General features: G+C 38.8%; 1 protein-coding gene across 4 annotated transcripts in view; it reads right to left on the bottom strand.

Annotated features, from left to right (window-relative positions):
• Positions 1-15,403, bottom strand: part of ZNRF1 (zinc and ring finger 1) — a 94,359-nt gene that overhangs the window by 36,071 nt on the left and 42,885 nt on the right. The gene's annotated exons all lie outside the window — the stretch shown is intronic.

Here is a 15,403-nt window from a genome sequence, read left to right as displayed (position 1 = left end):
TCATGCTTTGCCCATTTCATTTGCATAAATGTGACAGTTTGTGTCAACATCAACTTCTCCGTCCCAAAATGAAGCTTCTCCTTTAAGACCTGATTTCTTCAAATCTTGTGGTTACTGCACATTGCTCCATTTTCCACCCTCCCTCCTTCATGCTGATGTGCTATTTTAACAGCTGCCCTAGTTCTGCCTGTCTCTGGGATCACCTGAAGGGATGAACAGTCAGAAGAGAAGCAAGCAGGGGGAAAGGACAGAAAAAAGGAGGAGGGGGATGATGGGAGAGGATTGGATGAGATTTTTTTTGCAAGTGCATAAGAGACAATAAAGGACTGAGAAGCTTTGGGGGCTGGCTTAGACACTCTTCTAGGCCAGCCTCTTCAGGAGAGGAACTAGACGTCATATCATTCTCTTCATTTAATTCTTGGCCATGAGCCAAAAAGAATTCTTTTCCTGTCATATCCTTATGGTGTTTGAAGATAAATAAATAGGACTTGATTAATGGATTTCATTAAATGGATTTATTACAGCTGGAAGTTCAAAGGGGGAAGCACAAGACTGACTGCTCTTCATTATAATTCTGTGTATAATCTAGGGCACTGTTTCTAGCAGTTGCTGTGGATCCCCATTTCCTCCCCCATAACACTGCATAGTTCATTCAGTGCTCTGGTGTGGGTCAGTCACAGTTCCAGAATCCTCTTGGTCAAGGACAGAATCAGCAAGTCTGCCTTTTTCCAACCTGTGAATCCACAATCTACAAGCATCCCATGTGCTCCTTTGGGTTGGTGATGTGTATATCGTCCCCAAAGAGATCTGGAAATGGCCAATAAGGTATTTACTGGTCCCCTAAGCAGATGCTAGAAAAAAGGCACAACTCTGACAGTAATAAATGATCATATTCCAAATTTAAGATAAAACTCTATCAGGGAGAGGGAGGCCAGAAACCACTACAGAATTAACTTACACCTAAACAGTAGAGGCCAGAACTTCCCTCAATCTTCTTTTTAAAAGTCTCTCATAATTCCTTACTTCCCCTTCAATATTTCCAGGGCCCTCATTTTTCTCCCCCCACGTCTCCATTTCCTTAGGCCACAAATGTTTTCTACTTCAGCTAAGGCCAGTCACTCCATGGCCAACCCCATGCATGATGAACTTTTTTGGCTACACCAGCATGCCACTCTTCAAAGGGTCCACACGTGATGCTTGTGCACTCTGGCAGAATCTTTTAGTCACCGACAGAATGAGATTTCCTAATTCTCCCCCTGTATTTTCAATGGTTGCTTACCCATTCCGATTTGAAACAGTCAGAAGGCCTTGCATGAGGGATTAATGTGTTTTTCTTTTTTCTTTTTCCCCACTGACTATCCATTCACCTTTTCCACAGTTGGCTTTTCATTAATATTTTACTGAAGTGAAAACAGAGATCACAGCCAAAAGCAAAATAAGACTTCTGAAGAAGTTGCACTGAGGTACTATGATGCCAAAATGAGGACAAAGCAACCCTGAAATGTGTTCAGAATTCTGATTCAGACAAGGGCTCTATGAGAATTAATGATAGTAAGGCAATCACTGAAAGCTTTAGAGTTGTAGGCCACATCTGAGCTCCTGTGTATTCAAGTGTCTCATTGTTGAAATGCAATTTGTGAACACTGTTATCACCTAGGATTTATCTCCACCTTTTGATCTGACTGAAGTGTTGAAAATTTCTCAAATGGAACTGGACAGGACACTCCACAAATATCAATCAAACAAAATGCATTTATCAAGAAGCCCTTATTATGAGTCAATTACTATTAATGACACTATTACTATTAACATTACTGTTGCTGCTACCATTGCTAGTGCTACTACTATTACTGTTGCTTCTCTTCTTCCTCCTGTTAACAACACTTACTACTTTTACTACTACTGCTACTGTTACTATTACTACCATGGATAACAAACAATACTTCTAGATAATTCTACCCTTTATAAAGCATGTTATATGTTACCTCATTTAAGCCTCAAAACAATCTCATAGGTAGAGTAGGTAGTAGAGTAGTATTCTTCCCATTTTACAGATGAGGAACCTGAGATTCAGAGGACAAGTAACTTGTCAAGTACCATACTGCTTGTGACTATCTTAAGTTTTCCTGTGTTTCTAGGTCCATCACTCTCTCCATTAGAGAAACTCAATGACGGGAAGAAAGTCAAGTCAATGCCTTCAAAGACCTCATATTCTAATGGGGAAGTTTGTTGTTGATATTCAGTTGAGATGATTCTCTGTGACTCCATTTGGGGTTTTCTTGGCAAAGATACTAGAGGGATTTGATAGTTCCTTCACCAACTCATTTTACAGATGAAGAAACTGAGACAAACAGGGTGAAGTGATTTGCCTAGTGTCCAATGATTAGCAAATTATCTGAGATTTTCCCGACTCCAGACCCAGGGTTCTATCCACTGCATCATTAGCTGCTCTCTAATGGAGACAATACGTCAATAATTAGGTCTAGAGGGGCTATAATCAGAAGGGAGGTCAGTTCAGAGGGGAGGGTACCAGCAGCTTGTGGAGGCTGAGACTCAAAGTTAACAAGGGAAGCTAAGATGTGAAGGTGAAGAGCAAGAGCATCTCAGGTACAGGAATAGTTGGCTAGTACAAAGGCATGGGGACAGCAGATGGAGTATCATTATTTGAGGAGCAGAGAGGAAGCCAGTGCAGCTGGATCCCAGAGGGTGTGGAGGGGAGCCTCTGTCTCCTGACTGGCAGGCATTCAGACACCACCAAATGTTGAGCAAGGATGGGCCCCCGTGGAGCTGGAGGAGGCATCTCTAGCTTGCCAACTAGTCAGGAGGCGCTACCTGCAGCAGGGAGGAGTGAGACAGAGATGGGACCCACTAAATTAGCCTGTAGCTTCACTTAAAATTTCAGAACCCAATTATGTTTAATTGGGTCATGGAACAAGATTTGTGGGGAAATGAGGCATGACTTTTGAATTCATTTCAGTTAAACCAAGCATAAATTCATGGACTTTAAAAGAAAAATAGATCTTAATTTTAGTCTCAATGCCTCCTACAGAAAAACCACTTTCATCCAGTTTTTGGACCTCAGTTTTGTTATCTGAAAATGTGGAAGCTAAATAAGATCTACATAAGGGAGCTTTTTTTAAAATAAAAAGGAAAGTAACAGTATTATCACCATTTTTACCACTCACCCCCAGTGGGAGGTCACCTAGTAGATTCCCAGATTCTCTACCATCTTTTTTAATAATGATATGTTTTCTACTTGTCTTTCAGTCCCTAAACATTTCCCCTGTTCCTTAGCTCTTTCTTTAAATAGCTGAAGCTCTGATGAGGGCAGGGATCAAGCCTTGCTGTTTATATCCTCCCAGGACTTAGCAGAGCATTCCACAGAGGGCTTAATGTTTATTGAAATATACAAGTTGAGATCACATGTGTCTGTCAGACTCCAAAATGACTTTTTTGCATGTATATAAGCATTTGCTTTACAGAACTCATGTAAACTCAGAAAGAAAAAATTACACTAGGTCTACCTACACACAAATGGTTGTTAGGTTCTCCAAAGGAAGAATTGTCAGGTATACAAGATATGTATGATGAAATGCACAGTGTATAAATAAATGTCTACTGACTGACTGTATACATCCCATTTCCTAAAGCATTTATAATTGTCGGGGAACCAACTAAGTAAAAAACAAATGTATTTCCTAGAAGCAACAGTCATAACCTATTAATATTTGACTATTAATGAGTAATAGATCTATGCTTCCTCTCTCCTTGCACCTAAACCTGGTATTTGTCCACAGAGAGACCCACAAGAGTAATTAAAGTATTTTTTTTTTGGATGGGTGGAGGGGGGTGGAGGAAGCTAGGAGATGAAAGTGGAAATCTAAGAGGTAGAAGGGACCTCTAGTCACCAAGTCCAAGTTATATCTGGGCAGGAATTTCTTTTAAAATATCTCTGATAAATGCTCTCAGAATTAACCCCTAGGTGGCTGGGTAAAGTGCCAAGCCTGAAGTCAGGAAGATTTAAAAATCAAACCCAGCCTAGATAACTTGCCAACAATATAGTCCCGGATAAGTCACTTAACTGCTGGCTGCATCAGCTTCCTTATCTGTAGAAATAGAGATAATAATAGCACCAACCTTTCAGGGCAGTTGGGAAGATGAAATGAAATGTGTAAAGTGCCTCATAAACCTTAAAGTAAATACTGTTAGATTCAGTTAGATAACACAGTAGATTGAGTGTTAGATCTAGAGTCAGATTCATGAGTTCAAATCTGGCTTCAAACACTCCCTAGCTATGTGACCCTGGGAAAGTTACTTAACTTTTCAGTTTCTTCATTTTAAAAATTTTTAATTAATTCATTTTGGGGTGAGGCAATTGGGATTAAATGATTTGCCCGGGGCACACAGCTAGTAAGTTTTAAAGTCACTGAAGTAGAATTTGAACTTAAGTCCTCTCAATTTCAGGGCTAGTATTCTATCCACTGCACCATCTGACTGCCCCATTGCCTCAGTTTCTTCAACTGAAAAATAGAGGCAACAAATTTGGCAGAGTTGTCATGAGGATCAAACCAGATATTTGTAAAGTGCTTTAGCACAGTACCTGGCCCACAACACACACTCTATAAATGCTTGTTTCCTTCCCCTTTCTCTATGTGAAGATCTCCAATGATGAGAACCTCATTACTGAGGCAACATACTCCCCTTTTGGATAATTCATGTTATGAATTTATGTTATGAAGTTTCTGTCTGCACTCAGTTTGAAGTCTGCTTCTACTCCCATCTCCTTCAGTCATTAAGATTTCCAGTCTCCTTAACACCTTTCCCATCCTCTCCAGGATTTGCTTCCACTTGTCTATGGCCTTCTTAAGCAGCGCCCCTGGGGGTGAAGTTGTGAACAGATCTAACCATCATGAAGGACAATTTGAAACCAGGCCCCAAGAACTATAAAACTGTGCATGCTCTTTGATCAAGGATTGCCATTACTAAATTTCTATCCCAAAGAGATCAAAAAAAAAAAAAAAAAAAAAGGAAAGGCACTATTATTGTTTGGTTTTTGTTTGGTTTTTTTACTGAGGCAATCGGGGTTAAGTGACTTGCTCAAGGGAAGTATTAAGTGTCTGAGAGCACATGTGAACTCAGGTCCTTCTGACTTCAGGGCTGGTGCTCTATCCACCATGCCACCTGGCTATCCCTGTTTTGAATTTAAGTACTTTATTTTTCCAAATATATGCACAGCTACTTTTCAACATTCATTTTTGTAAAACTTAGTGTTCCAAATTTTTTCCCTCCCTCCCTTATAACTCTCTCCTCCCCAAGATAGCAAGCAATATGATAGATGTTAAATATGTGCGATTCTTTGAAAAAAAATTCCCATATCTGTCAGGTTGTACAAGAAAAAGCAGATCAAAACCAGAAGAAAAAAAAAGCAAGCCAACAAACAGCAATAGAAAAAAAGGTGAAAATACTATGCTTTCATCTCTCCATAGTTTTCTCTCTCTGGATATGCATAGCATTTTCCACTTCAAATCTATTGGAATTACCTTGAATCCTCTCATCATTGAAAAGAGCCAAGTTAACATAGTTAATCATCACATAATCTTGTTGCTGCTGTGTACAATGTTCTCTTGGTTCTGCTCACTTCATTTAGCATCACTTTATGTAAGTCTTTCCAGGCTTTTCTGAAATCAGCCTGCTTATCATTTCTTCTTCTTCTTCTTTTTTAAATGTTAGCTATTATTTTAAAATGCTATTTCATTTTTCCAAATACATACAAAGATAATTTTCAATGTTCACCTTCACAAAACCTTGTGTTCCAGATTTTTTCCACCTCTCCTCCCCCCCAAGACAGCAAGCAATCTGATATAGGTTAAATGTGTCCAGTATTTCCATATGTTTAGAAGAATTGAACTTGTTTAACCTACATGCTCTCTTAGAGAGGGGAGAGGGAGAAAAATTCCATTATATTCACATCACATAACTTTTTCAGCCATGCTCCAACTAATGGGCATCCACTCATTTTTCAGTTGAAAGGAGCTATTTGTACAAAAATATTCATTCTTTTTGTTGTGGCAAAGAATTAGAAATTAAGTGAATGAGCATCAACTAGAGAATGTCTGAACAAGTTGCAGTTTATGATTGTTGAAATATTACTAACTCTAAGTAAGGATGAACAAGAAGATTTTGGATAAAGTTGGAAAGAATTATATGAACTTTTTTTTTGTAAGGTGAAGTGAGCAGAACTCATCAGTATTGTATGATGATCAAATGTGAATAACTTAGTTCTTCTCAGAAATATAATGATCCAAGACAATTCCAATGGATTCATGATGAAAAATGCTATCTACCCTCCAGAGAAAGAATTGATGTAATCTGAGACTACAGATCAAAGCATACTATTTTTTCTTATATTTCTTTTAGATCTGTGTCTTCTTTTACAACACGACTAAAATGTTTTCCTTGATTGCACATATGTAACCTATATCAAACTGCCTAATGTCTCAGGAAGGGGGAAGATGAGGGAAAGAGAAAATTCAGAATTCAAAATGTTAAAAAAAAAATTAAATGTTAAAATTTTGTCATGTAATTATAAAATATTTAAAAAAAAAAAGATACAGTGCCCACAACTTAAAACAACACTCCAGGTGTGTTCTAACAAGAACAAAATACTGTGGGATGATAATCTCCTTTATAATTCTGGACACCGTGCTACTATAAATGCAGCCAACTGAAGACTAAAGCAGCCTGCTAGCTAGTGCCAGTGACTCATGCTGAGCTTGCATTCTATTAAAGGCCCAGGTCTTTTTCATTTGTCTAGCTATACCTCTACCACTGTGTACTTTGACAGTAGATCTTTAAAAATCCAAGTGCAGAATTTGACAACCATCTATATTGAATTTCATCTTATTAAATTTGGTTCATTATTCCAACCTGTGAGATTATTTGGATTCTAATCTTTCATTGAACAAATCTGTTTGCTGTCTCTAATGTCTTTCCCCAACTTTATGCTCTGAAAAGTAGACCATCTATACACACACACACACACACACACACACACACACACACACACACACACACCCCTTCAACAGAACAGGTCTATATGCTATTCCTCTGATCAAACCTCACTTTGATATGGCTATAGGCTCAAAGATTTAGGGCTAAAGATACATCAAATCATCCAGTCCCACACCTCATTTTACTGAAGGGGAAACTGAGGCTCTCAGAAATAAGACTTGCCAGAAAATACCCAGGTATTAAGTAGTGAAGATGGGGAGGGTGTTTGTGGCTAATTTCAAATACTAGCTTCTTTCTTCGGCTTCCTTGGGAAGTCACATCATTGAGAAGGTCAAGAATTCTAGGATGGCTTAAGGTCTCCAGCTATTTAAGGGAGAGGAGAATAGAAGCACAGTGACCTTATGTTATTATACACTGAGCTGATTTTCCTGAACGAGATTTTTTTTAGGGCAAATCTAACAAGGTATAGATGCCAAGGCCTTGTCTTTTTGGTCTGTAAGTCATTTACTTGTTCCTCAATTAGGAGGAGGATAGAGAGTATATGGAATTCTAATGGCCAATGTCTGCTTATTTATCTAGAATTATCTACAAGCTAGATAAGAAACTTTCTTTTTAAACTGGACCAGGAAACATCATTGCAGCTAGAAATATCTAGCTGATGATTGTGTTGTCAAGTATTTCTAGCATGCTGCTCCCCATTTCTACCTCATTTCCCTAGATATCACATCTCCCCACATGCTGTCAGGAGAACATACAAAGAAGAGATTTTTCAGGTTCTGTTCCTGGGTGTTGCCAAAGCATGATCATTATTGCCAGTGGTGAGCACAATTTCCCAGCCTTCTTTCTACTTCCCAAGGGAATATGGAAAGAAATCATCTTCCTTAAAAAGGGCAAAGAGGATAATTATAATTCCAAGAAAGAAGTTCATGAACCCCTTCACCCATGGGATTTATAGAATGTCCCAATACTAACCACTACAACTTAACCCTAGGAAATATGCAGTATTTAATCTTGCCAAAAGTCCAAAACTTACAAGGTTCATTGTTTATAACTTCACCTCTAATGGACTTTCCTAAATGAAACAAAATTTGGGTTTGATTTATTTTTGCTATAGTCCCACAAGTTTTGCAGGTCCAAAATTATTTTCTAATGTAGTCGAGTCCAAACTATAAATGAAACTTGCATGACTGGGAAGGAAGTAAAGAGTGAAGGATACAGAGAGAAAAAAACATATGCTAAGTTCTTTAAGACTAAGTCTATATTAAGTCAATAGTTTATTTCTGGACTTCAGAAGCCACCTGCTGCTCACTTTATTGTCTAGACAGTCAATGGCAAGAATAGAAAAAATGTGTGAACATTATCACTGGATCAGGTTGAATACAATATTTAGATCACCAGGAAATGGAATTTACATTCACCAAGTAATTAGTTACTTCCTGCATTGTACACAAAACATGTTTATCTCAAACACTTTGCCTGTTAATGTAGGCCAGTCCTCTGAATCAAAATAAAATCACCAGAAAGCCAAAGACTCATCTTATTAACTGTCTAATGAAAACCTTCTGATGTACTGTATTTATTTTACAGAAACCGGCAGTTTAAGCACATTTTTCCACTGCAGACTGATATTTGCCATTTGGCAAGATGAAAATTAACAGGCTGGCTCCTTGCCCAGGCTTTGCCACTCCTAAGCAAAGATCACACCTACTTACTGAAACATTTTCAACACTTAAGGCTTAACTAATGCAAGTGAATGGAGGAGGTAGCTAAGGGCACATGGTTTCTCGGGGAAAAGGGAAGGAGAGGGATAAGAATAACTTGATTTAACTCAAAAGAAAATGATTCACATGGTAGAATTAAGCATCCTGAAAGAACAAAGTCTTTATAAAACCTGCATGATCAAATTAGAAAAAGGTAACGGAAGCAACTAACTTCTTGCTCCTAACTTGGAGAATTCCCATATGTGAGTGTCTCCTATTAAAGTAGCAAAGAAAAACTGGTATAAGATTCCAAGCTGAAAAGCAAAGTTTCATTTGCCAATGCTTCAATCCAAATACCATGTGAAACATGATTCAAATTACTAAGGTATTTTTCTTCTACTTTTGACAAAGCAATGACTTCTTTGACTATTTAATATGAGAAGGAAGATGGGGTTGAAGAAATATGTGCTCTAGATAGTCAAAGGAACTTCCCAACAAGACCATCTGATGCTTGCTCTCTAAAGAGGTAATTCATCCTATTGGCTCTTAAAACAACGACTGAAATCCAGATTGGTATTTAAAGCATCCCATGTGCTAGCCATGTGCTATCTTTCATTTTCCAGCCCATTGTTGAAGCTATATGAGAGTATTCTGTAATCCGGGATATGAGGCGCCTTGTGAACAGGAAGAAAGGAGATTTTGTAAAGTTCCACATCAGTAGTAGGGGAAGTAGAAGGAGTTTAAAAAATGACATTTTGATGAACCCCTCTAAGAAGGTTTCTTGAAGTAGTTTTCAAAAGTAATCTCTTTTTTCCTCAAATTTTTCTCCTTTTATCTACAGTGGGAAAGTTGTAGTGGTTAGCAACCAGGTAGTCGAGTGTTGGGTAACTACTGATTCCTCATGTGTTTTTCTCCCCAATGAAATCAGTCACAACTCTTAAGAAATTGTCTACAACAGAGCAAACAGAAAGAACTGTTTTGAAAGAATAGCAACATATTTTTGTGAATGTATATTTCTGAGTACATGTTAATGAGCACTTCTATTTCTTTATTCAACACAGTGAGCATTTATTCCACTCTACTGTGCACTAAGCCCAGGAAATACAAAGGAATCAAAGATCAATCAATCAGTAAACATGTATTAAGCACCTACTCTACAGGCTCAGGACTTCAAAGGGCCATCTAAAACAGAGGAGGGTACAGAGGCCCAGAGGGGGAAGTGTTTTGTTCAAGAAGAAATTCAGAGGCAGTGCGGTGATTCAAGCTCATGATGACTCCCAGTGGCCACATTCCCTTTACTCTAGCTCCCTCTTTTTTTTTTTTTTTTTTTTTTTTTTTACAGATAAAGAAATTGAGGCTCCCAGTGGCATCCATGTGAATTGTCAGGACTGGATCACAGGACAGGACCCAGCAAAGGCATGGCCAACTATAAATAAAAGAAGCACTTCAATGCCTTTTCAGTGGGATTTCCACTGGGGTGCAAACCTGGCTTTGGGAATACCTTACAACCACCAAGCTCAGGACTTTTGGTTTCAAGACTTCTTCATTTCACAGTTGGGTCCTGTTTCACTCCTAAGGCTAAACAAAACTAACATAACCATCTGATCTACCCTGGCCTTGGTGTTCAAGTGTAAGCTGTTCTTGATGGCCAAAGGAGAGAAAACCAAACCTAGGAGGCTTAGCACTATTCGGAGCATAATGAGTAATTCAAACATAACACAGAGAACAGGGAGTCATTAGAATTTCATTCAAATTGACATCACAAGCTATGTGACTCAGGACAAGTCACAAACTATTTGTTTGCCTCAGTTTTCTCAATAACAAGCACTTACTTCCCAGGACTGTTGTGAGGATCAAATGGGATAATAATTGTAAAGTACTTTTCAAGTCTTAAAGTGCTCTAGAAATACTAGCCTTTATTATGCCAATTTAAAAAAGGACTTTATTATTTCACCCTCTAAGGGACTTTACTGATAAAGGGATGACATATTCAGACCCGCACTTTCAGAAAATCACTTTGAAAAGTGGACAAAGGCTGGAAAAGAGATGAGGTAAAGAGATGAATCAAATGGCCACTGCAATAGTGCAGGTGAGAGATGAGTTGGGCCCTGCCTGAAGTGGAGCAGTAGCTCTGTGAGTTGGCTGAAGTGAACATATACCAGAGATGCTACAAAAATGTGCTGATGGACTGAAACAGGCTGAGTGGGAAATAACAGTCAAGACTAACAACTAGTCCAAAACTGCACGACTGAGAGCGCGGTGATACCCTCAATACTAAAAGGGAAATTTGAAAGAGAGAGTTTGGGTAGAACAGCAATGAGTTTTGTTCTGAACATGCTGGGTTTGAGATGCCTATGGGACAGTCACTACAAGATATACAAAAGGGAGAGTGTGATGTGGGGCTTTAGCTCAGGAGGAGCCGCTAGGATTGGAAATAGGGATCTGGGAATCATCTAAAGAAAGATAAAACGAGATGATGAGTAAGTGTGCATTTATAAAGCAAGAAGTTATTAATATTAAGTAACAGGTTAATGACAAAAGGTTAACTACAGTCCTTGTTGTGGAATAGTAGGCAGCTTTAGAAGAGAAGGTTTTAACACATATGCAATCAGATCACAGAGTAATCTTTTATTAGTTTAGTGGTTTCTACAGACTCAAATGTCTGTTCATGTGATTTCAATTTATTATAGGGAGCTGGGGACTGCTTTAAAGTTAGTGGGTGGGATTCAAACATTCACTTTAAGATTGGGGGAAGGGAAAGTAAATATATTAAGGGAAGTAAAAAAGCCTGAAGGACACTGATTTGGCATCACAGAACCACAATAGATGCCAAATATATGATAGTCATTTAAAAATTTTCCATATAATATCATTACTTACTGGCATATGTTTTAAACAGTTTAACTTGTATAGTCTAAAGAAAAAAGATAAGAGATCAATCTATTCCTGACTTCTGCTCTTACCTCTTACCAGTCAATTGCATGACTGTATTTAGATGAACTGTAAGAGTTAAGAGAAGTGGGTAAAACTATCTCAACTGACAGGATGTCTGTTAAAACCCCACTGAAGTCATGTTATTTCCTGCCCAACATGTGATGCCTTTGACAAGCTGCTATCATTTGCAAACACACACACACACACACACACACACACGCATGCATTAACACCTCTATATAGTTGGTGACCGCTGATCATAAGCCCACTTCCTGATGCCACATGACCTTGTGTTGTTCAGAATAGGCAGGTCACCCCCTCAATAAGGTGGGGAGGGAGGAAGAGAAGAAGAGAAGAAGAGAGAGAGAGAAAGAGAAAGGGGAAAGGAAGAAAAAGAAGAAAAGAAGAACAAGAACAAGGAGAACAGATACAGAAAGAGAAAGATAGAGATCTATGCAAGAACATAGTAATTTCACATACCTCCTGGCAGCAATTGTAGCAGGAAACAACTCTGTGAATACTCTCCCTACCCAGGAAGAGCTCCTGAGCCATTTGGATTAGATTTGTTTCCCACTTAACAAATCTATAGGGAAAAATCAAGAAGTTCCATCTTTTACTTCTGAAATGATGAGCATTTCTGTGTGGTATGAACACTTGGATGTGAATATTTTTTAATACTGCCTCTGGAGAATTCCACTTAGCTTAGAGATTTAGTAGCTTTATATGTATTAATTTAGTAAAGCAGTCATCCCATATCTTACAGATGGAGAAACAAAGGAGGAATAGGAGCAAATATTGGCAGGCCAGCAAATTAACAATAAGAAGAGAATTCAGGGGAAGTGTGGACTGCTCATTTTATGCTTGGGCCACAGAAGCTATTTAAAGAGCACTGGGGTGAAAGAATCTTATAATTGAGGAAGCTTAATCTGTGAACAACCAAATGAAACCCCAAACATTTCTCTGTTTTCTAGCTCCCTTGAATTAGCCATGTCCTCAGAGCAAGAGCTACAAATAAGTCTAACTTTTAGAAGGTCAGAGGAGAAGAAAATTAACGGACCATCACTTTGAGAAACTGAATGAAGAGAGGTGCTTACTAGAGATTTCACAGACGGTTTAGAGAGCTGGCAAACTCGACTGAGGAAGAAAATATAACTTATAATTCTAAAAAGTTGCTGGTTATCCAAATGCCTCATCACCTCACACTTAGCGGTCTTCCTGATTTCTTCATACCTTTTCACATGGAGGAGATAGCCACTTGGTCAATATAGCAAGCCAGAGTATGCATAGTTTTTTTTTCTCCTTTCCAGATATAACATCATCTGGATTTGTTTGTTTGTTTTGGTGCCATGAGAGGCATGTTTGTGGACATTAGTAAGAATGTCTGCACAATTATGGAATAGCTGTTAGAGATCATTTAGTCCAATTCAGGGATTTAGTGGCTGGGAAATCAATGACTCTACAGTAGGACATTGTAGTGAAAAAAAGCTAATTGCTAAATAAAAGTTGTATAGTGTTTAGAGCAAGGAAGGTGTTCGGTTCAAAACATATCCAGATAAGGGTGACCAGATTGATGAGATTAAAGACAAGCTAGAACAAGGATGAGGATAAAGTGAAGGAAACTGAAGAATACATACTCCAAATGTATAGGAGGGGGTGAAAATAATAACAGCACTTAGATGGTGCCTACTATGTGCTAGGCACCATGCTGAACACTAATTATTTCACACCTGGGCCAGAGATGCTATTACCATCCTCATTTTGCAAAAAGGGAAAATAAGTCACGGAGTGGGGAAGTGAAACCTGTCCAGAATTCCACAGCTAGGAAGAATCTGAGACAGAATCTGAAGCCAAGCCCAGTGCTCTGTGTACTGGGATGTGCACATGGGACGGCATCGGGTTAGGTGCTGGAGTAACAAGGACCAAAAAAAGAGTCCCCACCTCTTAGGATCTTACATTTCACCAGGGGAAAACAATATGATAAAGCTATTTTAAAAGAACAAGAAGCAGCAGCAATCTGGCCTCGTGGCCCTCTCTGAGCTCATGGTGGAATACAGAAGATTTGGATTCAAGCCCCACTTTGGACACATTCTAGCTGTGTGAGCTTGGAAACATGTCCTCCCAGTCATGGCTTACTCTCCAAAGCTTGATATCAGAAAGAGGTGCCAATTAGCAGTGGTGGGAGGAAGCCTTCAGTGAGACGGACTGGAACTCAGAAAGATGCCAGTTCAAATCTATGCCTCAGAACATTACTAATTGGGTGACCCTGGGCAATGTACTCAAGCCCTCTGGACCTCGTTTCCTCTCAAGTTAAATGAGGATAACAATAGAGTCTCCCAAATTGGAGTGTTGTCTGGATGACAACTAGATGATAGATACACAGACACAAGGATAGACAGGGAGCATAAACTGAAAAAGACTCAAGGTGATGGCTGTCTCAACTATTTGAATAGCCATCATATGGAAGAAATAGCAGATTTGTTATGCTTAGTCCCAATAGGTGGTAATATGATTGGTAAGTAAAAGTTACGGAGAGGCAGATTTAAACTCAACATAAAGAAAAACATTTTCACTAGCATTATCAAAAAATATAATGAGATGCTTCAGAAAGTGGTGGGTTCCTCCTCTGAGGTGATTTTCACAGGCTGACTGACAGCTTGCTGACAATGTTGTAGAAAGGATTCTTGATCAAGGTAAAGATGGTCTTCAGATCTCTCCAAACTCTGATTCTGTAAACATTCTCATTTTAGAGATGACAAAAACTGAGGAAAGAAACTAAATGCTTTGCCAAACATGACAGCTATATCAGAGCCATGATTAGAAAGAACCCACAGATTCTGATTTTTACTTCAGCATTTTTTTCCATAATGATCATTTCGACTCTGATAGAAAGTAGTGAATGATAGTCATTTGGGGAAGGGAAAGGAAGGGAAAGGAAGGGGAAGGTTTGTTTTTGAATTACGTAAAGCAAGATAATTTTTCTGTGACAAATTGTCACATCTACAATAACAAAGGGTTGGAAATATAAATATTTACACACACACACACACACACACCCCTACCTAAAATCCCTTAGACAGAGGGATTTGTGATAGCACACATTACCATTACAATATATACATCAATATACCTGCCTATACACAAGAAGGGTACCCAACCTATCTTCAATTGAAACAATTCTACAATGAACACAATGTCGCCACTAGGGGGTAAGCAGTGAAGAATGAGTACATTTTCCCAGCTCATCTGAATCCTGTAATGGAATAGAATGGAAAAGCATTTATTAAGTGCTTACTCTACACCAAATATTCACGTTATGAATGAGAATAAAAATCAAGATGGGGGCAGCTAGATGGCGCAGTGGATGGAGCAACAGACCTGGACTCAATCATACTTCCTAGCTGTATGACCCTAGGCAAGTCACTTAACTTCAATTGTCTGTCCCTGGCCCCCTTCCCAATTTAAAATCAAGATAGTCTGTTCTCATAGTTCCCACATTCTAATTGGGGGCAACAACACATAGAAGGAAAATTCAGCTCAACAGGAATAGAAAGGGTAGAAAACATTCCTTAGGGAGTACACTGTTGGGAAGGGGGGATCCTTGTAGGACCTGGGTAAGTGGGGCTAAGCCAGTATGGTCATAGGAAAAAAAAAAGGCTGGAATCATCAAGCCAGGAAGACTGGTCAATTCTTATAATCCTTTCCCCTGATTTAAGCCCTACAATCTGGGTTAGACAAACCAATTCCAATGGTGTAGACAA

The sequence above is a fragment of the Antechinus flavipes genome, chromosome 2 (assembly GCF_016432865.1).
Source record: "Antechinus flavipes isolate AdamAnt ecotype Samford, QLD, Australia chromosome 2, AdamAnt_v2, whole genome shotgun sequence".
Taxonomy (NCBI): Eukaryota; Metazoa; Chordata; class Mammalia; order Dasyuromorphia; family Dasyuridae; genus Antechinus; species Antechinus flavipes.
The sequence above is the reverse complement of the archived record's forward strand: the minus strand, read 5'-3'. Positions and strand labels throughout refer to the sequence as shown.